At 48.0% G+C, this 15,085-nt stretch overlaps 1 protein-coding gene and 1 non-coding gene across 3 annotated transcripts in view; one reads left to right on the top strand and one right to left on the bottom strand.

Moving 5' to 3' along the window:
- The first annotated feature begins 6,849 nt into the window (after positions 1 to 6,849).
- Positions 6,850 to 6,922, top strand: TRNAA-AGC (transfer RNA alanine (anticodon AGC)). Its single transcript has one exon. It is a non-coding gene; the product is annotated as a tRNA-Ala (tRNA).
- A 287-nt stretch (positions 6,923 to 7,209) lies between these two features.
- Positions 7,210 to 15,085, bottom strand: part of LOC142577983 (uncharacterized) — a 38,630-nt gene continuing 30,754 nt past the window's right edge. The window contains exons 3-4 of one of the 2 annotated variants that reach the window (XM_075687408.1): positions 14,835 to 15,070; positions 7,210 to 7,364 (exon numbers count right to left, since the gene is read on the bottom strand). The gene's annotated coding sequence lies outside the window, so the exon portion shown is untranslated. Of the gene's footprint in view, positions 7,365 to 14,817; positions 15,071 to 15,085 lie in introns of both variants that reach the window. The other variant, XM_075687409.1, reaches the window with a different exon arrangement.

The raw sequence follows: 15,085 nt of genomic DNA on the forward strand, positions 1-15,085 counted from the left end.
TAAGGGCCACCCCGGCTCCTCAGCATAGAAGAGTTGGCAGAACGAGGTCGTAAACATGCCGAAAGTGCTTTAAAACGTTACACGGCCGCGCAAGAAGTTTCATTATACGAAAAGAAACCCATGCTCTCCGGCAGGTGCGAGTAGCCAGTGCATGAGTGATCGGCGGCAGCCATCTTTTATTCCTTTCGGAATGAGGCAGCCTGCGGCTATTTAGGAGAAAATTCAGTTTTGTTCGGCATATTAATGCATCTTTAACGCATACACGTCACTTTGACGCGGTGAGTTTTCGCGGTTTTGTGACGTCGCGTGACAGGCAGGTGAAGAGGGTGCAGCCCTAAAGCTTTTGACCAATAGCCGAAGTCTAACGGAGAAAAGGCGTCGAATCTGAAATAACTGTTTTTCTTTTGTTCGGCTAAATCATGCATAATCAGTGTGTACGCGTCATATCAGATGGCGAGCTATCGTGGTTTTCGTGGCGTCGCGTGACAGACAGGTAAATTGGGGGTACTTCAAAAAAAGGTTTTTCACCAACTGTGGAGCCCTGATTGCAGAAATGGAATAGAAAAGTTTGGAATGGTATTACGTTATAGCACCCTGGGTCAAAGAAATTTAGCGGCCATTCATTCATTCATTCATTCATTCATTCATTCTCTATTCCATTCCTTCGGTTTTACGATACTGAATCAAGACAGTCGCTGTGGGAGACACGGTAACAGATGCGACCTAATGTAGACACACGAGGAACGCAACTGGCGATTCAGTATGCAAAATGGAAGTGAGGCGTGCAGACAGGACACAAGAGTAAAGAAGTGGACAACACGAACGCCCGATTCAGCCCGCGGACCAACCGCGGCGAATCTAAGCGCGACCGAATCGCGTTGTGCAGAAGGCAGCCGCCGATAACATGCGCGCTGCGTTATTCAGTGAGCTAACGACGCACTTTCTTTTTTTCCTCGTGGACTGAACTAGCACCTCGAACGCAAAAGCACAAGCGCTTCAACGGCACCCGTTTGATCGGAAAGGAGGCACGAGGGCCGAGGCACCGCCGACAACTCTACTAGGCTCACCTGGAACTTTTGGCTTGTGAGTCGTCGTTATCGCAAGTGCCTTTTTGGAGCCCGGAACCACTTTTTGGAGCCGGAATTTGCGGCCGCACTAGTGGGAGCGACGGCACACTTGGCTGCCTGGAACCCCCCTGGAACCCGATTAGCGGAGTGTCCCCTCCGTCTGTGGCAGTCGTTCCTTCATGTGCTGCGAGACGGTGGCCCGGTTTTCTGTACGAGTGATCCCATATATTTACAAATGGATTATTGTATATAGGACTCATAAGCGTGCATTTTGGTTTACCTCATAGGTTTGCGATTGCCGTCAACGTTTCGGTCTTCGGGTGAAACTAATAATTTTAACCTGCAGCTCCGTAGCTTTTGAGGGGGTGCAAGCACGGCCTGCCGGGTTAAACAATCCAGCAGATCACGGTCAAGCGCGCACAAACAAAGACAGAGTGAGGTGTACACAACAAAAGCGCTTGCGTTGTCTACACCTCACGTTGTCCTTGTTCGTGCGCACTTGATCGTGATCTGCTGTGCGTAACCAACTAGCCCAAAAGTCGCTGCTCTTAAAAACTCCAGCGGTCATTGTGCAAGCCAGCTGATTCGAGTCATTGCATGGGCGCTGCGCTGCAGCTAAGACGCCGGAAGCACAGAAAGCCTAGATACTAGATGTTTCGAGAAGCTTTCCAAGTGCTGTCTCGAGCGGGCAACACGCGACTACCGGCCCTATCAATCCGGAACGGCTGCTCTTCACAGCAGCCGATTGGCTGCGGCACACGTTCATGCTCGACGCCTTGGCAGCAGCTAGCTTTCCCGTCGAGGAAGGAAACTTTATATTTTTATTGCGATAGCAATTACATGGACACTTTACGCGAATTTCCACCGTCGCCATCACCGTGATGTCCAGTATAACGTCCAGGTGGGATAACTTCGCGGCTGCGCGCCGCATGCTTTAGGTGCTAGCGAAAGCTTACGAGGGTGAGCCGAGAAGTATGGCGGTTTGATGCGGCGGGTGTCTAGGGGGGGGGGGGGTGAAGGTTGTGCGCATCTCCTCTTCTACTCAAGCTCAGCTTCCTACAGCGCGCTTCCTACCGTGGAGCCGATCTGCGCAGGGGCCGAAGGCTGCCGGCCGGATATAGCTTACGCCTTTGTGTGCGCTGTGTACTGGCGCGCTTAGTTCGCGATGAAGTGAGAGGCGGCCTGAAGGAGAATTCGCTCGCCGCTGCTGCCTTTCTTTTCCCCCACACTGCCGCACACGTCGTTACCTATAGCGCAAGTGCCTGCAATCGCTGTCATTTGTTTCTTGCTCTATATAGTAAGGAGTGCATCATTTTTTTAATGTGTTGATAAGATAGAATCAAGATATGATAGGTCGCAGGAGCCTTCGTCAACGAGAGGTGCCTTTGCCAATGGACCTATGGTAGACGTTATTCCGGAGATCCTTGTGTATTTGATGACGTTCATAATTTCCGTGTGAAAGAATGTCTTATGCTAATCCGACGCTGCGCCGAAATGTGTTCCAATTTGGTGCGAAGTCGCCGCTCATACTTAAACTCGCGATAAAAAGATCTGCAGCGATCGCTTAGCCCGAAAAAAGGCAAGGCCTGCTGCAGGCGACAATCAAAACGAGCAACGCTTACCGGACGAGATGAACTCAGCTGCGGCTACGGCTGTCAGTGCTACCCCACCGAGGCCTAGACACAGGACGATCAAGGGAAACAAGGAGCGTTGCGATTTCCTGAAAGGTGAGCGATGAGCATGATGAAGTGGGCAGACCTTAGCCGCGTCTGGGTTGACCTTCTGAGCAGCAGTTTTATATGTGTTTAAGCTTTCATGGGCGCGCGAATGATAGGATGCAGCTTATAAACGCGTTTACAAAGTACTAGGCACGGAATATAAACAGTTGCGCCCATGTTGTATGAGAAAATAAAGGACAGCTTTTCAAATAGCGAAGAAATAAGGGAGATCCGTTCACTTTCAACGAGCTACATAGAAAACGGGGTGACGCCTTACCCAGGACTCGTGAGTGGCCAAGCTTGGATGTGTTTTGGCGCACTAAGTGTGATGTGAGAAACTATGGTAGTTTCGGTAATTGCTTCTTCGGCCCACTTTGAGACTGTATAGAAATGGCGCTCCAAAGAAATGGTTCGAGAGCAAAGGGTGTTAACCATAAAAATCAAAAATCCAGAAGCATTGTAGTACTGCTTAAAAGCCATGAAGAGAAAGCGAGCTATCAAACAGCAAGAAAATAAAATACGATTAGTAAAGCTTCATGATAAGTCAAAGGACAGTGCTCCCCTGTTTGATGCCGGAACATGGCGAGTGAGAGCGCGGGTTTATCAGAGCAACTTTTCAAATGAAGTGGATTTGTGCAGGGCACGTGGAAAGGGCCCATAAACCTTTAAGCATGTTCTGGCACTGTGTTACGATATTTGTTCAGTAATAAAATTGGAAGTACAGTCGAACTATTCTACAACAAACGCCACTAGAATGAAATTGCCTTTATAACGAAGGATTTCGCGCGTGCCTGCCGAATTCCTAACTTTCGTGCTTATTGTGAACACCTCTACAGCGAAGGATACAGCAACGAATTTGCCTTTTGCCTGTGCAACGAAAGAATTTTGGTGTTCCCGATGGCTAATTTGTTGCTTTACAACAAATGCACCTAGCGTTACCCCCCCTCCCCTACTGCATCTACACAAATACTAATATGTTGTTATATGTGCGGTGCGGTTAGAATGTAAACATGGCACGCTCAGGTTTTATTAAAAATATTTTGTTCCTATTACAAGTAAAAGTATTCTTCAGCTCCTATTTCAGCTATGTCAACCAGTGCCTGTGAACACAATCTAACGCCAAAATTTTCCATACTTACTCTTCCTCTTTTTCTCCCGCTGAAAATAAATAACGCAAGCGCTATAAGAAACGTCATATATGTGAGATACAGGTCTGTAGATATAACGGAGCACACAATTATCCATAGGGATCAGGGCGTAAAGGTTGAAATATCTGTTTTGTTGCTACCATAATAGTTCTGTTAGGAATATAACGATGAATTTAAAGCAACAGGGCAAAACACTGCCGCACTTCTTCTGAGGTTGGACGGTAGAGATCTTCCTGGCGAAAAATAAGATAATTTACTATCACAATTATTCCTCCGAGAGGGACAACAAATTCAGGCCTTCTTAAGCTGAAGAAAACAGATATGAAAGCTTACCCATGATGCTCATCGACGATGACTCCACACCAGACATCTCCATTACAGATTGTTCCATGGCAATCTCAACTTGGCCCTTCCAAGTCAGGAATGACTTCCTTGAACTTATAAGAGAAACAACCCCAAGCTGAAGAGAGAACTGATAGGAAGGACACAGCACCGGTACTACGTTAGCGTCCTGATCAAACAAAAATGCTTAGAGAGAACGAATTGTTCGAATCTGTACAGGAAATATGGCACTGAAGATGCCCTTATATGGTTCGATGGTTTGTGCCTAGTGTTATGGCTCAACCCACAATGAGGGACTGGCCATGAATTCGAAGGTAATAGGGCGAGAAAGAAGAAAACTAAATAATAATTTATTCGGTACAGGATGACATGAAGAGCGGGATTTTTAGAGTTGGCAACCATGCAAATGTACCAAGATTGCTTCACTGGTATATACTACTAATTTATAACCAATTTAGTCAAAACTAAATTTTGTTGCATTTGGACTTTAATACACCGTTGAAGGTCGTACGAAGTGTGGTCCACCGTGCACCTTAATGAGGCTGGAGCGTTACAAGGCTCGAAAGGTGATCTGCGACACTTCTTCTTGACATGCCGCCGTTTCATTTTTCAACGGAAAATCTTTTTAGAAGAACCCTTCCAAAAGCTTAGCTTGAATTTGATTCTTCCTGTAATTCTTTCCTTTGGGACTACCGTACTAGGGTACAACCATAGGAACGTTTGGGAAGCCCTCTGCACCTTTCTGCGTGAGACGAAAAGATTTGCATGCTAGAATTCTTTTCAATGCTTATTGTGCTCTCAGAATTTTTTATAAAATGCTTAGATGATTGATTAGTCATATCTGTAGCAGTAGACACTTCACATCCCATCTGCACGATACCTAATTTCACCCTAACTTATCTTTAAAAAACAGTTCCTTCACCGCCCGATTCATGGCCGAACCCGAGGTGGGTTGCTCCATTACACTAGGGAACAAGAACAGGATGACCTGAGGAACTCGTAAATATTATCACGGGTCACCAAGCCGCCCCTCTCGGCGGTCGCCCGGCTGCCCGTGGTGGTGGTGATAAACATTTTTTTTTTTCAATTTACAGGAGAGGTGTGGTGCCAGCACGAACGGGCCGATATGGTCCATGTGCTTTGGGAATGCCAACGCCAACTTATCTTTAAAAAACAGTTCCTTCACCGCCCGATTCATGGCCGAACCCGAGGTGGGTTGCTCCATTACACTAGGGAACAAGAACAGGATGACCTGAGGAACTCGTAAATATTATCACGGGTCACCAAGCCGCCCCTCTCGGCGGTCGCCCGGCTACCCGTGGTGGTGGTGATAAACATTTTTTTTTTTCAATTTACAGGAGAGGTGTGGTGCCAGCACGAACGGGCCGATATGGTCCATGTGCTTTGGGAATGCCAACGCCATGAGGAAGAAGGACCAGGAGGAAGACAACAGCAGGACCCTCTGAAGCGGGGCGCCTCGCTGAGAGATGGCAAGCCGCACTCCTCAAAGAGGCACCCCAAGACCAGGAGTGGGCTGCCCAGCGGGCCAGGGCCGTTGCCGAGGATCTCGGAAGATTTTCCTCGGGCGATGAACCCCTGGCAGCCTAGCCCCGGGCACCTACAGCCATAACCGTTAGACAAATAAAGTTTATTCTTATCTTATCCTATGATGTCCTTGATTTCATTGTTGGTTGGCTTCTTACAATATGTGATATGATTAACAAACATCGGTTAACCCCCTATCTTCTCATTCATATATATATATATATATATATATATATATATATATATATATATATATATATATATATATATATATATATATATATATATATATATATATATTCTTGCTCATAATTGCAACCCAAGTCCGCAATGATATGTCCTCATGCGAGCGCGGAGCAATATGTTTGCCAAGAACAGAGCTTCTTATTTGAATAATTAGGCCGTCACTTCCACAATGGTGTGAACACCTTGAGAAAGAGTACAGCCAGCTACACCACATGTCCGTTTTCTTGTAAGGCTCGTTAGAGGAAAGTTTATATGCACACATCATTATGCCACAGTCAGCACTGCTATGAAACTGGGGAGGTTGGCATTCGTATATATGACTTTACCCACTCATCTGACGTAGCTGAATAACCGCATGCTCCGTCTTGCATTTCGAATGTGCCAAAATTGACAAAAAAAACGGCACTTCAATTTCTCCAAACGTATTCAATGTGCGGTAATGACAATTAAGTTCGGTGTGTCTTATAGAGCCTGTACGTGCAGGCGCGGTGGTTCTGCAGTATGACCGATCCGGCGCTGCCGCCTTACCACATCACGAGCTAAGCGAAGGAGTGGCAACGCTCAGCTTGCTTTGGCCAAGCTTCCACAAATCGTCATAGGACCCAGACGTGTGTGCGCACGCGAGGCGGAACCAGCATTTACGCGCACTGGCTGCGACCGGTCGCCTACCGAGCGTCGCTTGAGCGGCTTGAGGGCGCAACCGAATTCACGGAGGAGAGAGAGAGGCGTGCAAGAAGGTAGCCTGCGTGTCAAAGGATGCGTACTGCTAAACCTAAACGTTCCGGGGGTGTAGCTCAGATGTTAGAGCGCTCGCTTAGCATGCGAGAGGTACTGGGATCGATGCCCAGCACCTCCAAGGCTGTTTTTTTTTTTTTCGAGCGAGGCTTTTTTTTTTCACTTTTGTTGTGGTTGTTCTCTTGCTGGACTCGGAGGGATTGTTTCCCCGTCCCAATGAAGATGGGGCGGTGAAGGCTGGGCAGCTAGTTACACCAGGACCCACCTGCCGACGGCACCGGATTCCAAGGTCTCTTAGCTCCATCAACACCGTCAACTGGATACGGACCTGTTCTTCCGGGACTAGATTACCACTCTTATGAAGTACTTTGCCATTGCAGCAGGAGACAGCTGGAAGAATCGTCGAAGTGGCTGATGTCGGCCGATCTTTATTATGGGTCAATGCATATCCAGTCAACGGTCTCGCTCTTTCACGCAAACTTGCGTGTTGGTGTCGCAGACGTGCTCTTTGTCGCAAACGATCGCTGTATGCTCACGATAAACGGAGCACTCCCTTCCGTGACCTGCAAGCAAAAGAAGAATAAAAGCGCGGTTATGACGATCCCATGCAGCTTAAGGTTTACATGTTCCTTTTAAAGCGAAGTTTCCTTTGCGCACCCTCTCGGCCTTTCCTTACCGTGTTTGCTGGCTGGGTGGGTGCAGCTGCTGTCTTGACGAATAGCTCACACACAGAGAGAGAGAGAGAGAAAAAAAGGAATTACGCGCCATATGCTGGAACCGAAGCTTGGACCCTCCAGCACAGCAGCCCGATGCTCTAACCATTAGGGCATAATCAATATTTTTTTTATTGCCGGTCACGGTCAAACACACGTTCACCATGAAGACAAAACGAAACGAACAACATCAAATCATATTAAAGTTGGAATTCTCAGTCCAACTGCGCTGTTGTCGTTTAAGATTACCTGAGCGTTGTGCAGGTACTCTGCCCTCGACAGCCACTCAGGAACACATTCTTGCAGACCTTGCCTTTGTACAAAAAGTGTCATACACTCGCGGAACAGCAGCCGGGCGGGTAGAGCGCCCGGGTCACAGCGAAATCCCGCCGTGCGGGCGTTAATTCCTATATAGACAGCGCGGATCATTCAGCGTTATCGAGCCGTACGATACTCTCTGGTCGCTGCTAATGTTCAGAAATCTTACGCCATAATTATCTAGTGGAAAGTCATTTTTAAAGGGGTGGAGGCATGAAAATTTTCGTTCATGCGTTCTTCAATTCAAGCGTTGCGTACTGCTTCAGGAAGCACGATATACACCATATATACCCGATAAATAATTTAATAATATCATTATTATACCAAGCGATTTCGGTTTCGGTTTCTGGGCTCCGGGTCATGCTATGACGTCATAGGAGAGGAAACGCAACACGGCTTGGTCACGTGGATCACAAAACTAGTGACGTAAAACTATGCTGCGTCGTCTCGCGCATAAGCGTGCTCTGCCAGCAGAGGTGATTCGAACTGGCGATTCGAAGTGCATGTCGCGATTATTATAATTATTGCGAAGAGCGACAACAACGGTAAGAAAATATTGGGGCTTGTCAGAGTCGGTAATTCATTCCGAAGCGCCGTGAGCTTTAGCTTTGAAGATAATCAGAAAAGGCCTAGCGACGATATCGGCGGCGCCGAACGATCAGCGGCGGTAAGGCTGCCGTCGGTGCCAGAGTGACCACTCCTCGGTCGCTGATTGGCCGCTTCGCCGCACGGCTGCCGCACAAATGGGTCCCGGACCCGTCCTCTCTACGGCAAGGAAATCTCGCCGTTCGCGAGCAAAACCGCCGTCGCACGGGGGCCCGCGAACGACAAACGGCGTGCGGCGAGTTTCCGTGCCGGTAACGTGGACGGGCCTTTTCATTGATAAACGCCAAGCGAACGAGAGACCGCTCCGAGCTACCGAAGTATGCGACTGGCACATGCTACGTCAACTGCTCTCCGCGACAGCGCTGTGCAGGTCTCGATTAGGCAGGGGCCAGGGTCAGCTTGGTTACAGGGTTCTAGAAGCCTGCAGCATAGAGAAAGGATTTTTAGAATGACAGGAAGCTGAGCCAGTTGGTTAGGATTCATAATGCAAATTAAGGGGCAATTGCGTTCAGACACGGACACAAGAGGAGAGAAGGAGACAACACGATCGCCGCATATCCTGGTCCCTTTTGGAGTCGGCCGCCTAGTGTTACACTCAACGTGAAAGGCCCGTCCACATTACCGGCACGGCAACTCGCTGCTCGCAGTTTGCCGTTCGCGGGCTGCCGTGCGGCGTTGTCCACTTCTCTCCTCCTGTGTCCGTGTCTGCACGCCTTACCCCCTCTTTGCATTAACAAAGGATTTCTATATGCCTGTAGCTCGGTCATGGTGGAGGCTATGCTCGGTCGCTCAGCTCAGCAGGCTCCGTAATCGGCATTTCATCGCTACTCATCATACGTCACGTTTTTGTGCTAGTGTGCTATGACGTCAATATTTTCGTTCCTCCGCTGTGACGTCATAGCTGCCGCGCTAGCGATGGGTCTCGACTACAAGAAGGAGCTTTTAATGACTTTTTGAAGCTGAATTAAAATTATTTTGAAATGTTTGCAGCGTCCAATACCTTGTTGTGGGTGTCCTCGCATACGAAAGCAGCCTGCAACATACTTATTATAGTCTCAAAATTTGGTGTCCCAATCCCTTTAAGCGTTGGATTTAGCACGTCCTACATATATAGCTTCTCCCAATCGTAAAGAAAAGCATGATCAGTAGCCTCCAGTTTCTTACAGATCTCAGTTCTAAATATGTTCATACTGACAATGTGTTAGTATGCAAATTGAAGAAAAAGTGAGGACCCATTCCGCTCTGTGAAGGCGGATGACCAGCCAAGCTATAGCACGTCACCACACAGTGTTAGACAATTAAGGGTAAATGAATTTATTTGCATCATTTGTTAATGGCTTTATTATTGTGATATACAATGATTGGTTCGGTTACAACCTTATACAGTATCTTGGTCAAGGTTAAATCTATACACGACCGTTCTTTAGTTGAGTGACTTGGATTATTGGTGTGGCACTTCAAACCAAACTTTTCTAGCACAAAGTGAGGGAACGATTTCTTGTCTGGTTTTGAAATGCCTACATTGAAGCCTTCAACGATGATCACAGGGGTAGCGTGATCGCAACTAAGCCAAGCAAAGTGAGTAGCCATGAACCTTATGGGGCTATGAGCCATTGCTTCTGGGGGTATGAGTAATTGCTTCCGGGGTATGAGCCATTGATGATGACAGTTTTCGACATGCTGTTCTATATGCTGTATACGTCATTAGAAAGAATGTAAGCAATGTTCGCTTCACTTTACTGAGTGCTAGTAGCCTTTGCCTTACGGGCCTATGATCCATTGCATTTTTTGCTTGCTTGCAGGGGTATGAGCCATGAGATAATGACAGTTTTGGATATGCTGTTCTTTATGTTGTATGCGTGATCAGTAAGAATGTAATCAATGTTCGCTTCACTTTGCTGAGTGGTTGTAGCCCCTGCCTTACGGGGCTATGAGCCATTGCATTTTTTGCTCGCTTGCGGGAGTAACAGCCATTGATGATTGTAGTTTTTGTTGACGCACACGAAAACTGCACAGAATCCTAGCCCATGCACGGCTTCGCTATAAAAAAAATTTTGCTCCTGGGCTAATTTGCATTCTTTTCCTTCTTTTTAACGCATCCGTGCCTTGGCCTGCACTGCCAGTGACCCTGCAAATAGGGACAGGCAATACTAGACCACATCCATCCTGATACTTCTTTTTAGTGTACTAAATAAATATTAAAGCGAAGCTTTCTTTGCCTCTTGTCCCGACTTTCCTGGCGCTGCTGCTGTGGTCTTGCTCGCGCGCGCCGCTGGGTTTCTTGCAACACCACTAGATGGCGCTCGCCTAGCTCCGCGCATCCTCTGGCCTTCTGGAAGCCCTTCGGCTCAGCGGTAGCAGAGGGGAAGTCAACATGCCCGCTATAGAGGTTAGTAAAAGGTGATTGGAAGTTTTGTGGCAGAAGAGTAGGGAGGCCACAGACAACGGACACTTACAAAAACAGAGTTCCCCATAGTGGTTAAGAAAGCTTGACGCTGGGAATTCTGCATTTCCTGTCTTTTTTGTTTGTTGGTTGGTTGGTTTTTCTATATTTTTAAAATACGAGTAGGACATTAAGCAATATAACAAGAGCCTGCATGGTGACGCTACCCAGCGCCCCGTCTCAGAGGGGACGCTCATAGGATCTAGCATTCATCCATCCATCCCGACCGGCGCCGCCGCCGCGGCGTTTCACAGTTTGTGCGTATGGCTCGTGTTCGGCTTGCTTTCGTACTCGACAAAAATGCAGGTGCCGGGCTGTGGAGGTCGCGTGCTAAGCTTTGATGGTGTAAACATCACAATCGTCCATAGCTTGAAGAGTCCTTGGAGCTGGCGCCTGAACAGCGTGCTGGCCACGTATTCAGGATCAGCACGTGAATACGCGCCAGCAAAATGGCTGCAAAGCGTGCACTCAGTGGCGAGGACACTCAGGCCCGAAGGAAGCGTAGCGTGGAACTGGAGCGCCTTCGCTACGCAGCGAAATGTGGTGCAGACCGCAGTTGCCACAATGCAATGTGTCATGCGATGCAATGATAATGCTCAACCCTCTCAGAGATTACGAACAATGACGCACGACAAGGCCACAAGCAAACACTTCTGCCCATGGTGCCAGGAAACACCCATGCCCTACCATATAACGTGGGCCTGCCAGAAAACAAATGCGGCACCAATAATACCAAACCCGAGTGCCGAGCAATGGGAAGGAATGCTTTCCAGCGACCGTCAGGACGTCCAACTAAGGCTGATCCGACGGGCCCAGCTGGCAGCGACATCCAGCGGAGCCCTGGACTAGGGGCAGACGGCCATTGCTAAGAAGATGGAAGACACCATCTGTCTCCGCGAAATTCATAAAATTTTCTAGAGCTCAATAAACGTTTTTCCTCCTCCTCCTCCTCGCTGTGTGTTCTGTGGACTACGCAGACAGACAGCAGTGGTGCACGCAAGGTACCGTTTAACATCAACTCACCACTATCGTATTGGACTAAACGCTGAAGAAATTAGACATTCGCCGCCAATATCACCGCTTAATTATCGTCAAGCAAAGCAAACAACATACAAAGCTTCGATTACATCGACTCCCACAGTGCGTCGGATCCGCAGATTTTTCGTTCGAAAACCTTGCATCCGAAAGCTATACCCTCGTTACTACTCTCACACAAGCACGAATCGGACAACACATGTGATCGGTGCCCGCACAAACTCGGGTACGGCACGTTACTCTCATCTGAATCACAGTTCACAGAAAAGCCTTTGGGAGATAATGTTGTTGTTGTTGTTGTTGTTGTTGTTGTTGTTGTTGTTGTTGTTGTTGTTGTTGTCGTCGTCGTCGTCGTCGTCGTCGTCGTCGTCGTCGTCATCGTCTCAAAACATGGCTCGTAACCACGAGCAGAATTGGGCCTGATTGGCGCGTCTTCATCACGGGAGGATGTGGGTTTCAAATGAAGTATACGTCGCTTCATTTGTTGTTTAATCTTTTCCGATAATGGCCGCACTGAAAGGTAACATTTTCGGGTACGTCTTTTCATTTATATAATCCCTTAAGTCTGTGAGAGTTCATATCAATTCTGCAACAACACGGGGACTAAGAAAGAACAGGCGACAAGAGCGCATTTTGTCGTATGTTCTTTCTTAGTCTTCGTGTTATTGCGCAGTTAATATGAATCAGTGCCAACCCGCCCATCTTCAGTAATTCTCTGTGACAATTGCTTGAGTTCGTCGAATAGTGACACGTATGCACGCACTGCCACATAATCAGCGACCCAAGTTGGTCCGATTATGGGTTTCGAACCCTCTTACCTCAGCACAGCAGCCCGATGTGCTACGCATTTGACCACGGACTACCCAGTGACCTAAATAGGCGGGAAAAAGTAAAGTGCGTGAAGTACCCAAAGAATGCTAACGCGTAAAAACTCGGCGCGAAACTCATCTACGATGACTATCAAAGCATGCGAACAGAGTAAACGCGTCATGTATAGGGCGTGTAGAGCTACAGCTTGGTTCTCTGGACATGATTAAACTTCTGGCGGCGCTGTCGTGAAGTCCGTCCATACCCACTGGCACATACACAGTGTTCCAAGTTGACATCAAAGAGGGTCGTTGTAGAGCGGCACATACCCAATGACACATACCCAAGTTGATGGCAAACAGGTTCATTGAAGAGCGGTACATACCTAGTACACATACACACCAAACGGCCTACATTTTAGACTGCACTACTTTTGGAATTAGCCCACATCTTCATTTGTGGCCTCTTTATTCAACTTTTCAACTGCTGCTGCTGCTTCTGGCAGCTACTGGCGGCTGCTGTCCTGCCGAATAGCCCTTGCCGAATGCGTGGGTCATACTTAAAGTTCTGTCATCACTACTTTATCCTCGTACCACTGTCACTCCTGCAGCCTGCTGGCTACAGTCTTGCACGAATGACCAGCACCGGAAACAGTGCAATTCGCCGGATATATTATCGCCAATCAAGGCGGCCGCGGTGGAAGCTGATGCACGTGAGCGTGGACGAGAGCTCCTAGACCTACACGCCGTCGTCGTCATGCGATGTCGTCAGTTCATCGCCTTCATGCCATGGTCATCGTTCCTCCCCTGTCATGTCATGGTCGTCCTTCCGTCGTCTTCGCTCTGTCACTGTCACTGTGTCACGTCATCTTAATCATGCCACCATTTTCGATGTGTCGTCGTCACACTGTCATCGTCATCAGTCCGTCATCGTCATTCCATCGTCATCGTGATATTGTCATCATTGATTCGTGTCACATAGCCGCCGCCACGTCGTCGTAGTCGTTCTAGTGTTCTCAATTTTTCGTTGTGGTTCCACTGCCATCTTAATGTCATCATTTCGATGTCAACATTCTACCTTCGTCATCCCATTGTCGTCATGTCCTCGTCGTTACACTAATGTAATAATTTTAGCATTGTCATGGTGTTGTCGTCATTCCATCTCCATCATTCCCTTCCTTAAACCGTCGTCTGCATACCATCAGCATCACGGCACGAAGACATTGCACAGATGACAATGGCATGACGTCGCCATGACGATGGATTTAGTAGTAGTGATTCAAACTGTCCACATTCCGTCGTCATACCATTCCAATCATTTTAGCATCGTCATCCAGTTGTTCTCATGACGGCATCGTCATTCCAGCTCCGGAGTTCTCTTAGGCAGACCGTCTACATGCTGTCGTCGTCATACTATCGGCATCAATCCAGAATCAGCGACACAGTGTCATCACGTCGTCATCCCCTTACCATCGTCCTCACTTTAGCACCGACATCCCATGAGGCGTCATGGCGACGTCATGTCATTGTCATCACTGCAACGTCTTCATGCCGTCGTGGTCGTTCCATTGCCGTTATATTATCCTGGTGATTCCAATGTCGCCGTGCAATTGTCGTCATGCAGTCGTCTTCATTTCATCATCGTTGTTACGTCGTCGTGGTGATATTATCGTGGTGATTCCGATGTCGTCGTGCGATTATCATGCAGTCATCTTCATTCCATCATCGTTGTTGCGTAGTCGCCATACGGCCATTTTCATACCGTCGTGGTGGTTCCATCGTCGTCATGCTTGACATGTGCATGATCAAGCGCAACCACTTTATGTTGATCGAGGCGGTTCCTAAAGAAATGTATCGAACTGGGTTGTGTGATCCCGACCTGCAAAGGATCGCTAAGCAGGAACTGCGTTTTTCCCAAACCAAAATCGAACCTTCGTTTAAACCGATTACCACAGCGCGTGGGATCCGCAAATTTTTTTACTGCATTATCTCCGGGATTAGCCCATAGATTTGTCGACGTAGCTAAATATCTGGAAAGAAAAGTGGTCTTTTTATGCTAAGAACGCTATTCGCCTTAAAGTGAAGTGAACCGTACCCTAAGTTAGTACCCACCAACAACGGTGCAAGCACGGCAGCACTGCAATGGTCCTTCTAGCGGCCGTGCCCGTATCTCCCGTTGTACACAGGGCAGCTTGAAGCACTGCAGGCAGCCGTAGACACGGTCGGTCTCCAGCAGGCGAATGTGGTAGTACACAGAGTAGAACTGGTTGCTGACGACAGCCTCCCCCATCAGCACCACGGTGAGCAAGGCCATCGGGAACGATGACAGTGCCATCATTACACAGAACCTGCAGTAAGAGATA

Source organism: Dermacentor variabilis, chromosome 4 (genome assembly GCF_050947875.1).
Source record: "Dermacentor variabilis isolate Ectoservices chromosome 4, ASM5094787v1, whole genome shotgun sequence".
NCBI classification, from domain to species: Eukaryota; Metazoa; Arthropoda; class Arachnida; order Ixodida; family Ixodidae; genus Dermacentor; species Dermacentor variabilis.